A 20252-nucleotide genomic window follows, 5' to 3' on the forward strand; every position below is an offset into this window, starting at 1 on the left:
TAACTTTGACGCAGGTGCGTAATGTCGTGTTTCATGTGTCATGTATAGCCTTACCTATATTTCAGCCAGTTTGGTTATCTTTGAAAAAGATATTTTCTATTCCTGTTGCCCTAGTGAGATTCTTCCTTCTGCTTCTGGTGGAAATCATCTGGCACAGCCAAGTTCCTGGCTCAATTTTAGTGCACCTTCTCATGTGCCAATTTTCTGCTGTACAGTGCTGCAGTGAATGGTACTGGGACAATTTACGGGTTTCTTTTGGGCTCCCTCACTTTTTTATCCTAATGGTGATTGTGATGGTTTTGGTTGGCATAGAGTTAATTTTCTTCACAGTAGCTAGTACAGGGCTATGTTTTGGATTTGTGCTGAAAGACATGTTTATATTACAGGGACGTTTAGTTACTGCTGAGCATCAAGGTCTTTCCTGCTTCTCTCACTGCCCTGCCAGTGAGTATGCTGTAGGTTCACAAGAAGTTGGGAGGCGATGCAGATGACCTTGACTGACCAAGGGGATATCCCATACAATAAGACATCATGCTCAACATATAAATCTGAGAGAAGAAGGAGAAAGGGGCGGGGGTTTGGAATTCGTTGTTGTGGTGTTTTGTCTTGCCAAGTAACCGCTACATGTGTGGAGCCCTGCTTTGCTGGAGATGTCTGAACGCCTGCCTGCAGATGAGAAACAGTGAAGAAATTCCTTATTTTGCTTTGCTTGCACTCATAGCTTTTTCTTTACTTATTGAACTTACTGTCTTTATCTCAACTCACGAGCTTTCTCACTTTTATTCTTCTGATTCTCTCCCCTATTCCAGCTGGGGAAAGTGAGTGAGTGGCTGTATGGTCCTTAGTTGCCAGCTGGGGTTAAACCATGACAATGACATTTCAGAGTTATAAATGAGACTGGAGTAGGAGAAAAGTGTTGTTTTGCCTGAAGCCCTTTTTGTATGTGACAAAGATGATGCTGTACCGAAAAAGGTACAGTATGAACGTACTCCAGCTGATCACAAGACTGAAAGGAGAACAGGTATGGGCTTTGCTGGGTATTTTCTCATTAGAGAGTTCAGATTTGCATACCCTTGACTTTCCTTAAAAACTCTGCTATTTCCAGGGAAATAAGACCTGAACACGTCTGTGTTTCCCTTTCTGCTTAAGAAGGCATATAAAAAACATTGCTTTTTAATCCCTTTGCATCTCTAATCTGTTTTCCTCTTAAGATCCTGATCGATTACTGCCCCAGCTACTCAGACTTCATTTTAATTCAGTAATTTTTGTGATTTTCCTGAGAAAATAACACAAGAGCTCAACCAGCAGTGGTCACGATTCCTGCTCCCCTGTTGCAGACTGTTACCACTGCACTGCTGTCTGAGACAGAGCAAGTTACTGTTGAAAATTTCATTGAGTGAGTAGTTTAATTCATTCAATTTTCAGTGAAAACCACCAACATTTTAATTTTTCACAAGTGCTTGTTTTACTTAAGGTTTCATTTTTCACAGATTTTCTTGTGGGAAAAATATTTCTTATCATCTTTTTCTGCTTTAGGATGCTTAGCCCTATCTCTGGAGCAAGTAGAGGCAGGAGGAGAAACTGAGATGCAACTTTTAAACAAACACCACCAAGACTTGTCTTATAAGTTTTTGGACATAATCAAATTAAGCTATGAGCTTCTGAAAAGGATTAAAATGAAAAATCTTTGAAGTCAGAAAATTGTCTTGGGGAGTTAGGTCTGTGAAAATGGAACAGCTTGGGGTTGGGGTTTTTTTCTCTTTTTTCTTTTTGCAAACAGCAAAATGATGTGTTGAAACATTAAGGTAATCAGATCAGCATCTGAGAACACGGTGAAATAAAGTCAATGTCAATGTCAAAGTCCTCACTGATTTCAGTAGAGTTATGATAAATCCTTGTTCAAAATGACACATCACATTACAGTATTCTCAACTTTTTCCTTTTTTTTTTAAAAAGTAATATATCTCATAAGCTATATACCCTGTCCTTCTTCTCTTCTCAAAAAAAACCCAGCTCTCTATGAGAAAACTAGAGAAGATCTTTTTTGCATTATGTAGCTGTAAACTTTTGTAATATTTCATTGAGAGCAATAGGCCAAATCAAATACTTTGAATGAAGTGCACGCTTAACTTTTGAGATGACTAGGACAGTCATAAGCAGTTCTATGAACCCTCTGTATTGCAAGTACTTCTGTCATTTTTTTGTGTAACTACTAATGGGATATGGGAACAATTTCTTCACTGCCATCTCAGAAATATATTGGCATCAGGAGTCTCTGTTCGAGTAAAAGCAATCAAAGGGCTGGCTACTCCACTGGTATTCCTGTTAATGTTGTTAAGCCCACTTCTGTGCTGGTGGTTTATTGTTTGCTGGATGGAGTAAATGAAGTTGTCACTTCAGTGTTAGAAAGAGTAAACTGAATAGTTCATAGATTTGGGTTAGGGGCACAAAAGAAGACAGAGTCACATTAGAGGTGACAACCTTCAATGGGACCATCATTCTTTCCTATTAACTCAAACATAGGCAAATATGACTGCCTGTCTGCCTCTATGGCTTGCAGGGTGATACTGTACCTGAAGGATGAACAGGAAAAGATGAGTAGACTGTCATTTCAGACTGCTTTGGGTCTTTGGAAGAGCTCAGCATCAAGTAGCTCCCACTCTGAGCACCAGGAACTGCAATGACCCAGCATGCTTCAAACGGGACTGAGCTCATTTATGAATTTTTCTCTGACTCTTGTGTTGAGCTGGTTTAGAAATATATGCCTTTAACTGCAAAACTTTTAGACTTGCATGATGATCTGATTATTTCAAACCTGTAAATAGCTTTTATGATGCAGCTCGTTTACGTTCCATATTCCAGTTTTCCATTTCATTTCTATTTTAGTTTATTTTATTACAGGGAATGATACAGCCCAGAGGATTTTTCTTCATATCAAAGTTGCTAATACTTACCTCATAAAATGTATTCTATATCTGATAGAAATAGGCTCAGCCTACAAGGGAAATATTCTGAAAGCAATATCAGCCCTACGAATCTCTCATTGCTATGGAATTGGGTAGGACTCAATCTTGGAAACATCCTCATGAGTAGTTTACCTTGAGTTACAAAATTCCTCTCAGTGTCAATGAAGCTGGTCTAATATAACATGCCTAAGAGTTTGCAGAATGGGATTTTAGGCTTTTCTTTGGCAAAGCATTTGAGTGTATGCATAAAATTAGGAACAGACTTGTGTTCAAGGTGGAACACATGCCTTTTGTTGCCAAACCAGGATGCCTTTTAGTCCTTTTCCTGTACCAGAATAGTAAAAATCATAATCGCAGCTCATACACTGAAATTAACAATGGGTGGCAGTTATGATAATGGAGCAGATAATGATTGCATTAACTTATTAATAGCTCATTTCATGAATTTCAGGTTACTTTGTGTGATGGAGCTAAGTACTGGCCAGCTTTTGCAAGCCGTGTTTCTGGTCAGTGCCCAATGTGCTGCTTAAAATGGATTATGGTTTTCTATCCTGACTTTCTTTACCGTAGCAGAGTGGGGCTGTTTGGGGCCTTATTGTTGAAGATAATTCCTTGAAAGTTCAAGGAAAGGAAGAGTTGAATTAACAGCCTGACCTGCCAGTTAGATACCCTGTGCTTCTTGCAAACTAGTCATGCATGTGCACCCTTAACTCTCTCTGCTTTTCTTGAAAATATGAAGTTGAGGGTGCTGGTTTTGTAAAATGAAGTAATTTTGGCTTCTAAAGCAGCCAGTAATGAGGGAAGGGTAAGTTATCACCAACGCCCTGCGAAGGCTTAATCTATAAAATGTTCTGCTTCATTTTGATATCATACTTATTTTAAAATGCTTAAATGGTATCGCTAGTCACTTTCAGACAGGATTTTTTAAGTTGTAAAGAAGTCAATTGCCTTGACCTACCATTACTGTTGTTCATTGCCTGCAATTCTTACAGGAATCTCACCTGGATAATTTTTCAAATTGTTGCTGAGATGTCAAGGAATTAATACGTTGCTGAGTTATTTCGCATCCTGATCACTTGTCCTGTTCTGATAACTTCTGTTCCTGGTTCAGAGCAAGTGGCTCACATTGCATTTCAAGAAATTTAATGTTTATGTTTAGGCAGGAAATTACTTTGGTGTGTAGAATCTTTCATGTAGAGTTTGCAATGGGAGGGGTCCATAAATGGGGAGTGCTTCCTATGAGGGATGGTTTCTCTCCATCAAGCTGCTTTGTGGCCTGTGTGACATAAAATTATACCAGCCTCATCCAGTCATCCTGTATGATTATGATATGTTGCAGATTGCTATTAGATAACACTCAGTTTCCCCCCATTCTTCATCCTGTTTTTTTTGAGTATGAATTAAAGCAGTGTAGCCATTTTGCGGGGTTTGGTCCAGGTTCTTGTCCCCTGTGACAGCCAGAGATGATCTGATGCATTTGGGAGAGGGGATGGAAACGCTGGCCTTGCCTCATGCCCTGCTTGTTGAGCATGCTGGCACAGCCGCAAAGCTGTGGCTGCTTTTCTGCTGGTCTCTGCTGAAACCTGCTGTCTGCTGTGCTCAGCCCATGTGTGTGAGAGGACAAGGGTGGGAGCACAAGGCACCAACACAGCTGCAAGCCTGTTCAGATTAAGGGAGAAGTAGTGCCAGAAGGTTGGGGCACCCAGCCAACATGGGTGAGGGGAAAGCAGCCACTGTGAGCTGGGTGCCAGTTTACTGACTTACCTAGAAGGACTAACAGATTAAAAATGCAAATACTGACTGTAATCACTGACCTGATATTTCATGCTCACTCAGTGGATAGGAAGAAAAGAATATTGCACTAACAAGTACTGTGATACAGTCATTCAGTACTTCAGTTTGAGAGACTTTTCCAGTTGTAATTAACATATTTAACTTGATTCTAAAGATTTACAAACATTAAATGCCACTAAGCATTCCACACCATGAATGTCAAAGAAACTCATATAACTTTGGAAGTATGTATTTCATCCATCATAACACTCTTGTCACTTAAATGGCACTCAATCCACTTAAAATTACAGCGATTATGGAAGAACATCAAGTTTCATCAGCAGTGATTACGCTGTGATTATCATACATGCAGTTCTCAGGGCTCCTTTGCTCTTATGCAACAGCTAGTTTGCAAATACATATTGGGGAAGAGTGTTTGGGGCTCTGTAGATAAACCTGATGTTTGCATTCCATCAGAGTCAGTCTCTTCAGAATGTTAATTTGTATTTTGGGCAGAGAAATTTAACTCTTAAGAGTGATTTTAAGCAGGTGGGAAGTTAAAGTCTCAGTGAAGACCTTCGCCTGCAGAGAATCACATTGGTTAAACTGACTGTAGGGAGGTCTTGGTCAACTACTTTAGGGTATTTTCCTGACTTTCCCTCATCAATCCACTGAGATTCATTAGAACTAGTAAACCACCTTCTCAGGCAACAGGATGAAGATGTATGAAATCTTCTCTTGGTAGAAGAGTGGAGAGAAATCTCTTCATTTCCTTGTTTACATCCTTGCTTATTTGCTGCCCTAACTGAAAATGTAAGGCTCTATATATCACTGGGAAGAGAATAGAGGAGAGAGATGAAACAAAAAGACCAAACCAGACCTAAATTACCATCAGTGGAAAAATTCCTTCCGAGGCTGCAGATCTTTAGATGGCAAAATAGAGTGTAGGAATTGGGGAGGAGAAGGGGAAGAGGAAACAGTCCAAATCAGCCTAACATTCCAAATGTGTTTCCTATGAAACCAGTAATAAAACTAAAGCACAGGAGAAAGTATGCTCCTTTTTTTACTTTATTGTGGCTTCAGGAGCCAAATTTCCAAAAAGACTCAGCTCCCTTCAATTCCTCCTGAAAAGAGTAGCCAAGCTTTTTGAATGCATGAATTTCATACATCATCCATGTTGAACATATACCCCCTTCCCTCTGCATCTGTTCTTTGTGTTTGCCTACTATACTCTAACAAGCACTTTCAGTAGCAGGAACTTTCTTTGAAAGGGTGGGAAGTAAGCAAATAGAAAATGCACCTGCAAAAAGCAGGATGTTCACTTCTAATCCTAATGCTGAACACAGAGCCCAAGAGCTCAGATGCACAATATCCTGGCTTCAGGGACACTTGCTTACTAAACTCTATCGCTGTTTTCCCCTTATTTTTGAGAAGCACAGGTCAGTCCTGTCGTTTGCATCCCAGTTGCATGGAAGGTTGTATTGGCAGCAGTGTGGGTTTTCCGAGCAGGCTTAACCACCTAGTCAAGGCTTGCAGGGGTTAGAAGTTCATGTCAGCTGTCACATAAGAGAAGTTATAAGGTGGCAATCTGTGTGTGATGAGCACTGACTGATCTGCCTTGCTTTGATTATTTTTGCTATCCGCTGTCTCCAGCTGCTTGCAAACAGCTTGTGCACCCAAGCCAAACTAACAAAACCTTTAAATGTATGTACATTTGCATAATTAACTTAAGAAAAGTGGGCTAAATTTCCTAGAAAAGATATTTGTTTACTTGAACTGACACTTGATATTGTGTAGGAAGATAAAGTCAGGTGTTTATTCTGTAGTTTACTCTAATTCTACCATGTTGAATATATGCACTGGTTGTATTTGTTGATGTTTTTATTTAGATGAACATGTAGATTTTAACACCTGTGGTTCACGTATATTCGCATCTAGGTTGTATCCTTGAAATGAATGCATTTCTTTTCCTTAATGGAAAGAAAAAAACTCTGCTTAAAGTGACAGATTTTCCAATAAACTTTGATTGCTGCAGATGCGTGCATCGAGGCAGGCAGTAAATCCCTCTTAGTATTGATCCCAGATTTAACCGATGGGTGACCGGTGGTTTTAACCTTGTGAAGCAGCATACTAGGTTAGTAAAAAATTCCTAACCTATGCTGTGGAGAAAAGCAGATTTCTGCTAACCATCCCCAGGACTTTGCACCAGTAAGTACTTCAGCTTTCCATGTAGCAATGTAGTACCTATACAATCCTTCAAGGGACCATGCGAGGTCATAGTGTTTTGAATTGAGCCAGGACATGTGGACTCTGTTGTAGCTTAGAATCCACATCTATTTATTTCTATTTACTGTGCTTTTAGATGAAACTTATTTAAATGCATATGAGCGTGCATGCAGGAAGGGAAGGAGAAATGGAGGGACAGTTATTTTCCCTGTCCCCATATATCCCATTCCTTTTATCTTCTGTGTCCTTGTGTTTTAGAATTGGACACACATCTTTTGTTTTGCTGCTTGTCTTTTTACACGCCTTTTCAATACTTGGAAAAAGGACAGGGTAATAAGTGGGATCCATTTAATTCTGTGCCTTCATGGATTTTAATGGTGGAAATTTCAGTGTTACAAGGTATTGATAATTAATTTTGCTCCTCTAACTCCTGTCAAGAACACCTTGAAACACTGTGTGTGTACGAGAGAGAAAATTAGTTTGTACTTTCCCTTCTACTCTTGTCTTTCCTTGATTTCGTTTGGATATAGATGTGTAAAAAGGAAACAACACCAAATTTCTATTGTTCAGGGTGTATTTTTAAAGACAGAAAATTTCTAGAATTTGTTTAGAAGCATTTTTTTCATCAATCAATAGAAAATCTCACCATCCTATCAAAATTGTCATGTTATTGAATGGCAATGGATTTATTTATTTTGAAACTTCATTTTTCATGAGAATGGTTGTTGAGTCTGATTATTTTTACCAGCTCTTCTGAAGACTTGGTCATGAGGAAACTGTCTAAATGTACGGAGATAAATTTCATAAATAATAAGAAATGGAGCAGCTCTTCTGCGGTGAAGCAGGAAATGAGTGCTGGCATCTGAAGCTTCTGCTGTGCCTGTCACATCCTGGGAGGATTATTACTCTGTTGTATTCCTGTAAGTTGGAAAGCAACCCGAATCTTTCCAAAGACATTAAGTTCAAAACACTAGATTCAAGTTTTGTTGTTAGCTGTCTAACTTGTTATTGGTTATCTGTTTATGTGGACAATGTTAGAGGAGTTACGGTGCTCTGTAACGGGAAGAAATAATTTTTGCTGTGAAAGCCTACCTGGACTACTGGAAATCTCATGACTGGAATGTCAAAACTTTTCTACTGAGTAGCGATGCGTTTTTATGAGAAATGGGGAAATTCCAACCATATTCTGAATCTTTGCCTGGATGTTCTTACGACTTTTTCAACTTGAGTACCCCGAGAGATCAGCCTGAAAGTCTTGATGTCAAATCTGCCTGACAGTCAAAGGATGATGGCAAGAGAAATAGCACCTTCTGTTAAACCTGCTAATACAGTTGGAAAATAGTAGTATGATTCCAGGTGCAAAAGGCCTTTGCAAAGTTAGATACAAGCTTAAAGCATCCACTGAAAATTCACTTAGATGAGTACCAGTTAAAGTATCTTTGAAAGAATATATTATACTGTAGGCTGGTGTCTATATCATAGCAGGAGTATTGGCAAAGAGATAGACATCTTATCATAAGCATCTTATCTCCTGAGGAAAACAATGGTCCTTTATATCTTGTGAAATGTGGCAAGATTAAAGAGGGAAGAGATTATATTGTTTTGTAAGAGTAATATCTGTACTGAATTTTTCAGTACTTAGCACAGTTATCAGTCTTGTTTTCGTGTTTGCTGGCGGATGGTATTTTGCAGGACTCCAAAGTGGCTCAGGACTGAGGGATCAGTGAGGGAGTGATGTTTTTGTGAGAGTTTTCTCCCATTAGTAGCATGTTTTCATCTGTGAATGGTTGCGTAAGCAATTTCTAGTGCAGGTTGCCTCAGCCTTAGTTGTACCAGTATAGTCATTTCTATAGAAGCATAAGAGAATGTCTTCACACTGCTACTCTTTTTTCTTGGCTTAGATAGCCAAGTTTAATTAGAAAAGCTTTCTCAGACTTCCAGAGCAGGATTTTAAAACAGGGAATAATTTCTGTGTATAGAAATGTTTGGAGAAAATCCTATTACAGTATCACTGTATTTCAGAAATCTGAAGTAGTCCTGCTGTTTTCTCAGCTTCTGGAAAATGAGGTGCTGCAATGAGGAAAAAAAGTCGTAATCTTTGATTCCCCATTCTGTATCTATTATATCCTCCTTTATTCCTACTGCAAGGGTTTGCTTCCTTTCCTGTTAGAAACCATCATGCTTTTAGGCTAAATTTATTTACATTGGAGACAGATCTAGCCACACTTATGTTAACATCTGTTAGAATAGCCACCCTTGTATTTTTCTGAGAGTTGAGGACAAGCGGTGTACGTCTCAGCTTTTGTTTTGCTATGCAAAACCCAGCAAGTTGTTTTAGCTTAGGAGAAGCCCTATTCAGGGCTGGCCACTAGCCTCATTCAAGTAGCCATGCTTGAATCCTGTCTTCATCACAGGAGGCTGAAGTGGCACTCGAGCTCCCTCCAGCTTTCTGGGCTGTGCTCATCCCATGCGACTCCTGTCCATCATTTACTGTCAGCTCTGAATGTTTGATTTTCTCACAGCACCCTCAGAGAAGGGGGTCAAAACTATTTTACAATCAGCCTGTTCTTCCAAGTCTTTTCTTCTCAAGCAGTGAGCTCACAGTAGGCTTTTTTCAGCAGGAATCCCAAATTATCACCCACGACCCTGCTCAGCTCCATCCTCCAGGCTTTCACCCAGCTAATTTTAGCTGCAAAACATGCCAACTTTGCCATGTGCTGGCAGTTCATTCCAACATTGTATCATCAGCAAATCACATTGGTACGCTCCAGAAGTCATGCAGAGGCTATTAATTTAAATAATACAGAAAATTATTCCCTAAACCAATTTTTACCTTCCAGAGTGGTTCGTTTTCCCCAGTGCAATCTGTTGCCTCTTAGTTGGTTTCATAGCTGCTTTCAATCCCTCTGCTAATCCTCATTTTCTCCAGTTTGAGTATTTCCCCTGTGACATTACGACTGATGCTTTATTGAAGTTTGAATGGTCTCCATTCTTGCATGTCCTTTATCTGGAAAATGAGTTATCTTTTTAGAGAAAGCTACCAACTAAGTTTTGTATGACTTCTCTTTGGTAAGCTCATGCTATGTTTTTTTCTTATTTTTCTGTTTGTCTGTCTTATATTGCCACTTTCCTTCAAAAGTTGTGTATTTGCTGTCAAATTAACGTTTTGTAATTGCTGCCAACTCATGCTTTTTCCTCACTTCCAGGCTCAGTAGGCTGACATTTTTCACTCTTACAACACTACCATGACTCACCAGATTTAATAAAAATCCTTTCTTTTAGCTTAGCAATCTCATGAGATATGTTAAAAAAATATAAAGGCACTGAAGGTAGAGGGCAAGCTCATACTGGCAAAGGCAATGGAGCCAAAAGAGATTAAGAAAGTATATTTTCACTCCTTGGGCTTAGAAACAAATTCCTCCTCCATGCATCTACCACTTGAGGATGTCTTTCTTGCTCTTTACCATCAGGTGAGTACCAATTGATTCAGGGTTTCTTCCTTCTGGGGGCTGGAAGAATGGAAATACCTTGAGAATAGATGTAAGGTGCCCATTTTCAGGCAAAAAATCCCCCAGTAAATCCCCTGGCAGAGACCAAGGTGTCTGCAGCATGGGGGGCCCTGTTCCACATCTGGGCAAGGCTACCCTCAGCAACCAGCAGCCAGGTTACCCCTGAGCCATCCCTGCAATACAGCTGGCCGAACATTATGTTTCACACAGCGGCAAAATCCTCCTTGCGTCTGGGTTAGCAAGGTTCAAAAGTACCCAGACTTCTAAACTGCAGGTATTTTCTGCCCTTAAAGAGTACTTTATGCTGGAAATAATGCTTTTTTGAACAATCCTGTGTTCTTTGCACTTGTTGATGCACTTGAGAGGAGCTGTGGGACAGGTGTTGAGGTTTTTATCATTCTTTATAATTCTGTTCCACCATTGCCTAGAGAGGGAAAGAGGCCATTATGCTTGATGCTGTACAAACATGCTGAGGTGATTCTTGCTCTTAGGGAGTTCTACTCTAAGTAGAGGTAGTGGGAGAAAGTATTTATGGATAGTGCTTAGAGATGGGGAGCAGAAAGTATCTTGCCAAAGGTGGCTTTGCAGCCTTGCATGAGGCTCAAGTGAAAACAAAGGCCAGTAACCATAACTTTCAGTTCGGTATCATGATTTATCTGAAGAGTAGCTTGTATTTTAATTTTATTTCCATTTATCCCTTTTCTTTTTCAGATGAATGATTTAAAATCTCCATAAATTAACATGTCAGTAAAAATTAATTTTCTTCCCAGCTTTTGCAAATTGAGTTTGGCCCCTGTGTGCATTTTTAAATGATCAGATACTGCCTCTGACTTGCACTGTGAGGAAGTAAAGTCTAGTGGTGCTAAGTCACATCCAAAAATGATAATAGGCTTCTAATGTGGGAAATAGTTTTGAAAATCCATCCCACAGAAAATTTGTGCTTGGGAAGCAGCAGAATTCAAGTGTGGCTTGGTTAATGGCTTGCCAGAATGGGCATGAAAGAGAGTGTCAGAAGTTGAGTTTGAGACATAATGGAAGACATTCCCAAATCAGATAGTATTTAGAAAAGATCCTAGTGCCTGATTTTCTCCTAGTCTTTAGGAAATCCCAGGTTGTGCAAGAAATTGCAGTAGGGTTGCTTATACTTCCTGTGAACAGGAAACATTTGCTTAAGATGTTGTGTGGCTGAAAGCCTGAGAGCACACAGGGTATGGATGAAAGAGGACTGTGAAATAAGTTGCTGCACAGAAGCTTCAGGCTCAGTGACAGACAGAGCTGCTCATCAACTCAGTGTGATATTATTTTTTTTTTCTGCAGGATGTGATTTGGATTTCATGGCCAACATCTGCAGAGCAGGTGAGTACCACTGAGTTTCCAAATCTGTTTGGGCATCTAAATATATGGCATCCTGAACGTCACTGAAAGCTTTAAAAACAATTGCAGACACCACTGCCTAGTTGTTAAAGCCTGTAAGACAGGCTACTGCAAACTGGAAAGCACAGAGGTGCTTAATTCTCTAGGTCTTTTTTTGAGGTTGTTGGGGTGTTGTTTGGGTTTGTTGCGGTTTGGTTTGGTTTGATTTGGTTTTTTTTCTGGAGTATGCATAACACTGTCTGTCAGCGCTATGGTGTTTTCTGGAAAAGCAGTTGCATATCCTCCAACTGATCAGTCATGCCCCTGAGACAACCCTATAATTAGCATTATTCTGGCAACAAATACTTTAAAGAATTTTTTGTATTTTCTTTACCCTGCTCTTAAGAAGAATAGATTATTTTTGCTTTGGCAAGTGTGCATCTAGTGCTAATTTATGTAAAGGCGTGTTTTTGCCAGGCATGCTTGGAAGAGAAAAAGGGTAACATCAAACATTTTTTTTGAATTTTCAAGTCTTGAGTAAATTTTGCTAACCATTCTTAGATATAAACTGTTTGGGAAACTTTTCTGAACATCAGTATTTTTCCACTGCAAAGTAGTGATTTGCCAAAACAACATTTTTTGCTGAAATGTATTGGCTTGATATGATGTTCACTGCAAAGGTACCTCCAGGTGTCAGATGAAATGAAAGTGTATGACCCCCATTACACTCCAGAGCAGTCACCAGCATTCAGGCTGCCTAGCTGCTTGTGCTAAAAAAACAGCCTTTTCTAGATTTAGTTGGCCTCTCCATCTCCTCTCTGTACTGCCACTTTCTGTTTTTCTCTGTTTTGTCCCTACCCTGAACCATGTCTCCCACAGCCTATAGCTCAGAATGCCCTAGGATGTTGGCCCAGACTCTTCTCCCAAAAATCCTTCCAGCTACTCCAGTGGTCTGTTATCTGTTAAGTGGAAATGAGACTCTGATACAGGCCATGTCTCCTGATGGAGAAAGAAGGTAGCTGGTATCCAGTCATTTTTATGAGAAAGCCTAATTCTGTGCAAAAGTCAATAGGGCTATTCATCAATCTCCTTGGGACAGGGGCTCAATTGCATCTGTGAGCTGCTTCTTAAAGGAAATCAAAATTGTGTGTCACGTATTTTTGTTGTTTTCCTGTCAAAAATGCAAGATGAAGGAGCACTATGACGCAGTTAGCTTCATAGAGGGCTTGAAGTTCCCTGCTCCATCTGCAGGGTTTAAAAAAGACTTTTATGTCTATCTGTGTTTAATGAGCAAACTCGCACCAGGGAGATGCAAAAACATCCCAGCACTTTGCCCATAACTTACAACATGGCAGCAAGTGACATGATGTGAGCCTTGGCTTCCCCCTGAGTTTGGACTTTGTGCCTCGTTCATTTGTGACATGCCCTCTTCTTGTTCAGAGCAAATTAGTCACCCAGGACAATGAGCTCCTTGGCCTATTCATAGTTTGTGGATTGTAAATCTCAGAAGAAGGAGAGAGCTTAACTCCATTGGTGTTATGGAAGCCAGTGGTGGATATCCCACTCTCACAGGATAAGCACTCCTGCTTCTTGACACTTGTTCAGCCTTCTTTTCCATCTCCTTCTTGCTTTCCTGACTTTGATCTGAATAGATATTTGAAGATCCCCAAATGCTCTTTAAACTCCCTTATGAATGTCATCTCCCTTGACAGCTGTCCAGAGGGATGAATTTGCAGGGAACCAACTTTGCTAAGGTGTTTCAGACATGTGGCTAGGGCATGAGCTAGGTTGCTTTCCCACTGGTAGCCATGCAAGAAAAGGGGAATGGAAGCAGGTTCAGTAGGAGCCTAGACCTAGCAGAAAGTGTAACAGGAGAGGAAATATGTTGATGTGCAGTCTGCAGCTTTCTTCGTGCTTTGGAGACCCTTACGGTCACAGGAAATTGCATCTACAGGGCTCAACTTCAATAGAGAAGGACACAGAACTGGAGCAGTAAGAGGAAAGGAATTCATATATCTAAAACAGGAGCACCAGTGATGACCATGAAACAATGTCTACACAACATATTTTCATAAAACTGAAATTCTGAGTTTCCTGAAAGGTAGCATCTTTGGGAAAGGAGCTTCAACTAATTACTTCATGACAGTTAAATCCACCAATGATTTCTGTTCCCTTCTGCAGAGAAAAAAATGCTAGATATCGTTGGTTTGTATCCAAAATTAACTTGGGAGGCCTGAGCTTTCAAATGGAGTTATCTAAAACTAGTTTAAATACTGTACTGTAAGGACTACTATTAAACTCAGGGAGAGCAAGCCGATAACCTGCACCTTTGAACGTTAACTCAAACCACTGGGACAAAGGAAATTGTGGATTAGGTGCATAGTATCAGTAAACCGATTTTGAAGAGTTTGTCCTGTCTGCATGATGTATAGTTTCTTGTTTATTTTAATCAATGAATTTATAAGAATTTATTATATGGTGATGCACCATGACTTGATAGCACAGTTCAGATTAAGTGTTCAGCTGAGCTATGTTAAATGTGTAAGATATGGATAGAAACAAGATTTTACCTAGTACATTTTTATTAATAGCTTGTGATGGCAGGATAAGTTCAGGCAATGCAGTTGAAGCTTAAAGGGGAAAAGAAAAACAATAACAGTATTATTTACAGTAAATGTTGCAGCAGCAAGCCAGATAGTGAGGAGCTGCCTGTAGAGAAGTTCAATAGTACACTGGAAGGAGATTTTCTCCATTATGTTGAGATAATGTTCTTTGCTTTCACTTGTATATATGTTGGAAGTCTTTTAGTTAAATATGAACAGCAGTTAAATTTTATAATTTTCCTGCAATTTGAACTAATTATTTTGGTATTGGTTTTGATGTTATTGACATTGTGCTGCTTTGAATAGGGTTAATACTTTTATTTGCATTTCATTTTGGTCTAGAAATAGCCCACATTCTGAGAACAAACCAGCTTTATAGAATTGCAAGGAACCCAGACTGCAAACTCCTAGTTTATCCAGTTTCTGCTCTTCATGTTTTTGCCATGTATCCACAAGGGTCTCAGTCAGTGCTAGTCTGCAGTCAGCTCTGCTGAAGCCAAGCTACACTTCAGCCTGCTTGCTTAGTATCTGCTTTCTTGATTTTTTTGGAGGAGATAAGTTGTCTGCATGAGAAATTATTTGGAGGCCACTGAATAGCCAGAAACAGTAACTGACTCAGGAGATCCCTTTGTCTGAAAATAGAGGAACAGAGGGTACCTGAGGAAAGATTCTTCTATAGTCGTCCTGTTCTTAGTGTTTTCTGGTCATTTGCTGATGGCTACTGTTGGAGACAGATTGCCCAGACCATTGATCTATGTTATATTTCTACAGTAATATTTGAGCTTGAGCATCATAAGGTGCAAGTCTAGATAGGGCTGTGAAATAGGTTTATCTGGCCTCCACCTGTTATAGTCATCCATGGCGGAATAGTAAAGTTGAGCTGAGAAAACTTGACCCAAGGATGTTGCTGGATGATGCTAGTAGTGCCACCATGAAATGACCTGTCTTCCCAGCTGGAGCATAACTCAGCTTAGCCTTGCCCCATCTGAGCACTTCAGACGCTGGTGACTGGGAGGGCTGCTTTAATGAGCATCTCTTGGTTTCTGCTCAAAATGTTTTGGTCTGAAATTTCATTTTCTGCATACAAAGAAGAACAGGGGTATTTGGATATTCAGATGGTATGATTTGCTGTATAAGTCAGTTGGTAAGTGCACATGCCAAACACCATTTGGACTTGATTCTATTTTTATTTTAAAATCTTCTTTAAGTCACCAATATTGCACAAAAAAGAGGACAGTTTTTACTAACTATAAACTCATCTTGTATTGTATGTGTTCAGAGAGGGAGAAACAGTTATTATTTTCTCCAGAAAATCTGTATTTAGAGTATGTATTTATCACTTCTGTGCTGCTAGATGTTACTAGACTTTACACTCTTTCAATTACCTGAGCAACCCTCAGGTCTTTTATAATAAGTAACACCTCAGGACTTGCTGACTCCATCAAGAATTTTTGCACCTTAATCTTAAATAGAGTTTAAGTTGTTGCTGTTGTATTGGAATCAATAATGCCAATAAAATAATCTTTTCGATAAGAAAATAGCTTAATTTTTTTTTCCTTGCTGTTTTGGTCTATATGGATACTCCTTTGAGAAATATTTCCAATGTGCAGTATTGCTACAGAGTCAGACTTTTATGGTAGCTCAGCCCCCACTAACCACACTTCATCTCACTAAACTCCTTGATATAGTAAGAAACACTGTCCCACGTGATCTGACAAACGTTTAGATGGCTGAAATAAGAAGAAATTATCCATAATGTTTCTACTAGATCTTCTGGTATTGGTACATTGCATGTTATGTTTGCACACAGTTGTCCAAGTAACCTCTGCACTGACTTCCACTGTGCTTAATCCTGAAATCTTCCCATTCAGAGCTATTTTATGTCTTTCTTCTGAAATGTACTTGTTTTTATAGCTGTCATTTCTTGTTATGTAAAACGCACATGTTGTGAGGAGGTTTTAAATTAGGACTAGCCAATCCTAATTTTATCAGGAGGTAGGAGAGAAATTAAATCAGAAAGCCTGTTGTGATCAGGTCCTGGATAGAAATGGCCTTGGCCCATCTGAATTAGCAGTACCACTGTTGTGCTCTATGCTGGCTTCAAAATGGGGTGCACATTTTCATGATTATTCATTATATTTTTTTTTCCGTGCCCTTATAACATCATGATTAGTTTCCTCACTATAAATCTTAGAGGGACTTCTGGATTTTGAAAGAGTCATATTTTCACAATGTACTTGATTACTTCTGATTATGTGAGCCCAGTGTCATACCATAAATTATCCTTCCCAATCTATCAGTGGCAAACATCGATTCCAACTGTGATGGCATGTGCTGCTTATAAAAATGTCTGCCATTGGACGCAAGCCACCTTTTTACCATGTTAATTGAAGACAGATAGTGAGGAGCTGAGATCAACAAATGGGCCTGTTTGTCATGTTGTTAAAACTCAATCTATCTGACACTGGAAATGTTTTTCAGCTCCTCAAAATGAAAGGGAAACTGTCAGCTTGAAAATCACATGTCTAGCAGAGCTGTCATCTTTTCCTTTTCAGAATCCTCCTCAAATAAGAGCTCAAACACTGTAGCTAAAAAAAAAAAAACGGTAGAAAATGCAATTCCACCTTTTGTGGAGATGTAGAAAACACTGTCCAGGTCTGAGATGCAGGAATACAGATCCATAAACACTAGCCCAGCTCTGTTCCAGAATGTCTCTATACAGGGATAGGTAGGTCCCAATGTTGTTGAGGAACTGCCAGCCATGACAATGCCCTCGAGACAGGCAAAGGTCTTCAGGGAGTCTTAGGACAGTGTAGAGGCAAGTTTGGACAGAGCTACTTTTCCGAGGCGTGAGCATCATCCCTCCAGAAATCTCAGAAAAATGCCTCAACCGTCATTCGTGCTGATGGTACAGCATTATTTCGTGTGAGTCTTTTGTTAGTAACGATCCCAGGCACCACTGCTTCTCAACCTGAAAATTTTGTTGTATTAGATGCTGTATATATATATCTGTGAAGTGATAGCTTCTTTCCTCCACAGGGCAGATGCTGCATTCACTGCTGACATAAGACTTGTTACTCAGCTTGTTGGACCCTTGTGTGTTTGCTAGAACAAGTAGCTCATCTGTTTGTGTGGCCATTAATGTTAATAAATCATTACTGGGTTACTACAGAGAAAACTTGAGTTTTACATTTATGAAGTGTTCTGAATGAACTAGAAAATCTCTACAATGAGTAGACTGAGGGATGCAAGTTAGTTGTTCACAGGTAGCTGCTGGTGAGCTAGGAAAAATCAGAAATAGTTTGGAAAATAATTTGTAGCACATTGACTTCTGTTCCCCCCGCCCCTGTCTCCATGCGTGTTTAAGGTACAAAATCCCTTGTGCTATAAATGCTGAGGAATGGATTTGTGTCTGTCTTCTCTTGACTACTTTTGCTTGGTCATATCTTCCTTGAGCAGGTAGATGAGCCCTTCACAAGCATGACTATGTATGCTCTCTGTGCTTTCTGAGATATGTTTTTATCTACATATGCAAAAAACACTCTCCAGCAGAGTGTTTCTTTAAATCAAGTGAACACATTTAGGCATATCTTAAACAGCGATATTTTAACATATGTAATCATTAAGTTTAATGCTCTTCAGTAATCTAAGACGTTTCCAATCCATAGCAGTGCTACCCTCTTGTTGCATTATGCAGAGACATGAAGTAGAGGAAGAGATAACAGAGAATATGTATGAGCTTGTATAAGTTGCCGTAGGTCTGGTGACTTTGAGAAGGTATACTGATTTACACTGGTCACAGGTTTGCCCTCACTTTCCATTTACCTTAATGGGATTTGTGCATCCGGCTTCCCCAATGTACCATGAGGAAAATTGATCGTATGAAGATTAACACTAGTACCATCATAATATCCACTGGTTGTTACAATAGATCTGTTTATCAATACACTCTAGACACATTCAATATTGTGGTGTTCCATAAAGAATTACTGTAAGTTGCCGTTCTGTTTTATTCCCTTGTTGCATTTTCACAGCACAGTATAGGAATGATAAAATTCCATGAACCGTAACTCCTAATGGCAAAGATTATCAATTTGACTCCTAATTTGGAAGTAAAATCACATACACAGTACACACTTTGCTGTAGTACAGAATAATAGTCCTGCTTGTCTTTGTGGCAACAGTGGGACATCAGAGTAATGATTAGCAGTTAATGGCTTTTAACTATAATTTATTTCTAGGTATGTAAACGTATTCGATTCACTGATCTCAGAGCCAACGTCAACAATATCATATAAGTACATAAGAATGTGAATCTTTCAATATGTCTATAGTTCAGAGCACCCCTGATATCTTTTTAAGGCATAAGAAGTTGTGCACCAAAAGGTGAACTTGCCCATGGTCTGGTGTACCAGTGCTGGGTGAACCACGGCAGTCTGTGCAATGGCTACCTGCAAATCTCATGTGGAAAAATTTAATGAATTAACTCTCAAAACTGAACTTCACTTTTAGTGAGGCTGCTTTCCCTGTTTACAGCATCATCACAGTTCTGAACCCATATGAGAGATTTTTTCTTTTTAATCTTTCTTAATATTTTCACTGAGAAGCTTTTTGAAGGCTGGCGGGCCACCAGTGTACTGGAATCTCTCTGGAACAAAGGTAAGAGGGTTTGAATGGTTCCCTTTTTGCTAACAAACCAAGGCAGATGGTACACTGAAGCCTTCCAGCGACTTCTCAATAGCACTTGAAAGTAAATCTACCATTTGCAATCTATTGTCTATTTAAATCTATTTAATTTACAATTAACAAGACACCTCTTGCTCTCTCAACTTAATTAAAGAGCTACTGACTCTTAAAAGGATTGAAATGCAATAAAGAAGATAACCTAGTTAGGGTATAATTAAGGGAATTTACGTTAGTAATAAACACGGTATTACTACCTTCTAAAAAGAATACCCCAAACTTGTGTTAATTTAAAAAAAAAAAAACTTACATTAAAATAAGTGTTCAGACATTTAATTAGCATAAAGCAAGATAGATATAGTGTATTAATTATATGCAATTTCCTTGAAGTAACCACTGAAAGAATGACACACCAAATGGCATTTGCGTGATCTATCAGCAAGCCAGGTTTTAACCTCTGCATCTTGGATTAACTCCTTCTGGGCTGCTACAGATTTCAACTTAATACCACAGGTGCCTACATTATGTCATCAGAGAGGGAAGTTGAAAGGTGATTAAAAGTATGAAATAAAAATTATGTCCTTTTTTAAACACTCACTTGACCTTGAGCTAAAACCAAAGCATTAATTTTCCTGGATTCTGACTGCAGCAAGAAATAAGGGAAACAGCATCATTGCACACTGACGGCAGGTACTTATTTTGTCCTGAGCACCATAAGCCCAGTAGGCATAGCTGCATGGACATACAATAAAATAGAAAATATTCCTATTGATTAATAGGATTTTGATTCCAGTCCTAGCAGGTCTAACTGCCATTTGTTTTAAGATGTGATCTACAGTTCACTTTGAAATATGTTTGGTTTTTTAAGGAGGGGAAAAAGAGTCCAAGCATTGACAAGGCAATACGGGGTGCAGAAGTGAGACTGCAGGGTGCTCACTCATGCCACAGGAGATCATGGTGGCTCCTTGTGGGCTTTTGACCATGGCTTGTGCTGCACAAATCCCTAAAGCACCACAGTTGGCTTTCTTGTAGCTCAGCTTCTCTTCGTACTAGTGGGTTTCCAGCTGGCTGCTTGGTCAGTAGTGTATGAAAGTACACTCACTCCTGAAGGTGCTTCATCACCACAAATAGTAATACAC

At 39.4% G+C, this 20252-nt stretch overlaps 1 long non-coding RNA gene across 3 annotated transcripts in view; it reads left to right on the top strand.

The window, feature by feature from the left end:
• The first annotated feature begins 642 nt into the window (after positions 1 to 642).
• Positions 643 to 20252, top strand: part of LOC128852043 (uncharacterized) — a 74763-nt gene continuing 55153 nt past the window's right edge. For 2 of the 3 annotated variants that reach the window (XR_008449662.1, XR_008449661.1), the window contains exons 1-4: positions 643 to 1021; positions 7714 to 7885; positions 10248 to 10435; positions 11792 to 11830. This is a non-coding gene — a long non-coding RNA (uncharacterized LOC128852043). The remainder of the gene's footprint in view (positions 1022 to 7713; positions 7886 to 10247; positions 10436 to 11791; positions 11831 to 20252) is intronic. The other variant, XR_008449663.1, reaches the window with a different exon arrangement.

Source organism: Cuculus canorus, chromosome 4 (assembly GCF_017976375.1).
Source record: "Cuculus canorus isolate bCucCan1 chromosome 4, bCucCan1.pri, whole genome shotgun sequence".
NCBI lineage: Eukaryota > Metazoa > Chordata > Aves > Cuculiformes > Cuculidae > Cuculus > Cuculus canorus.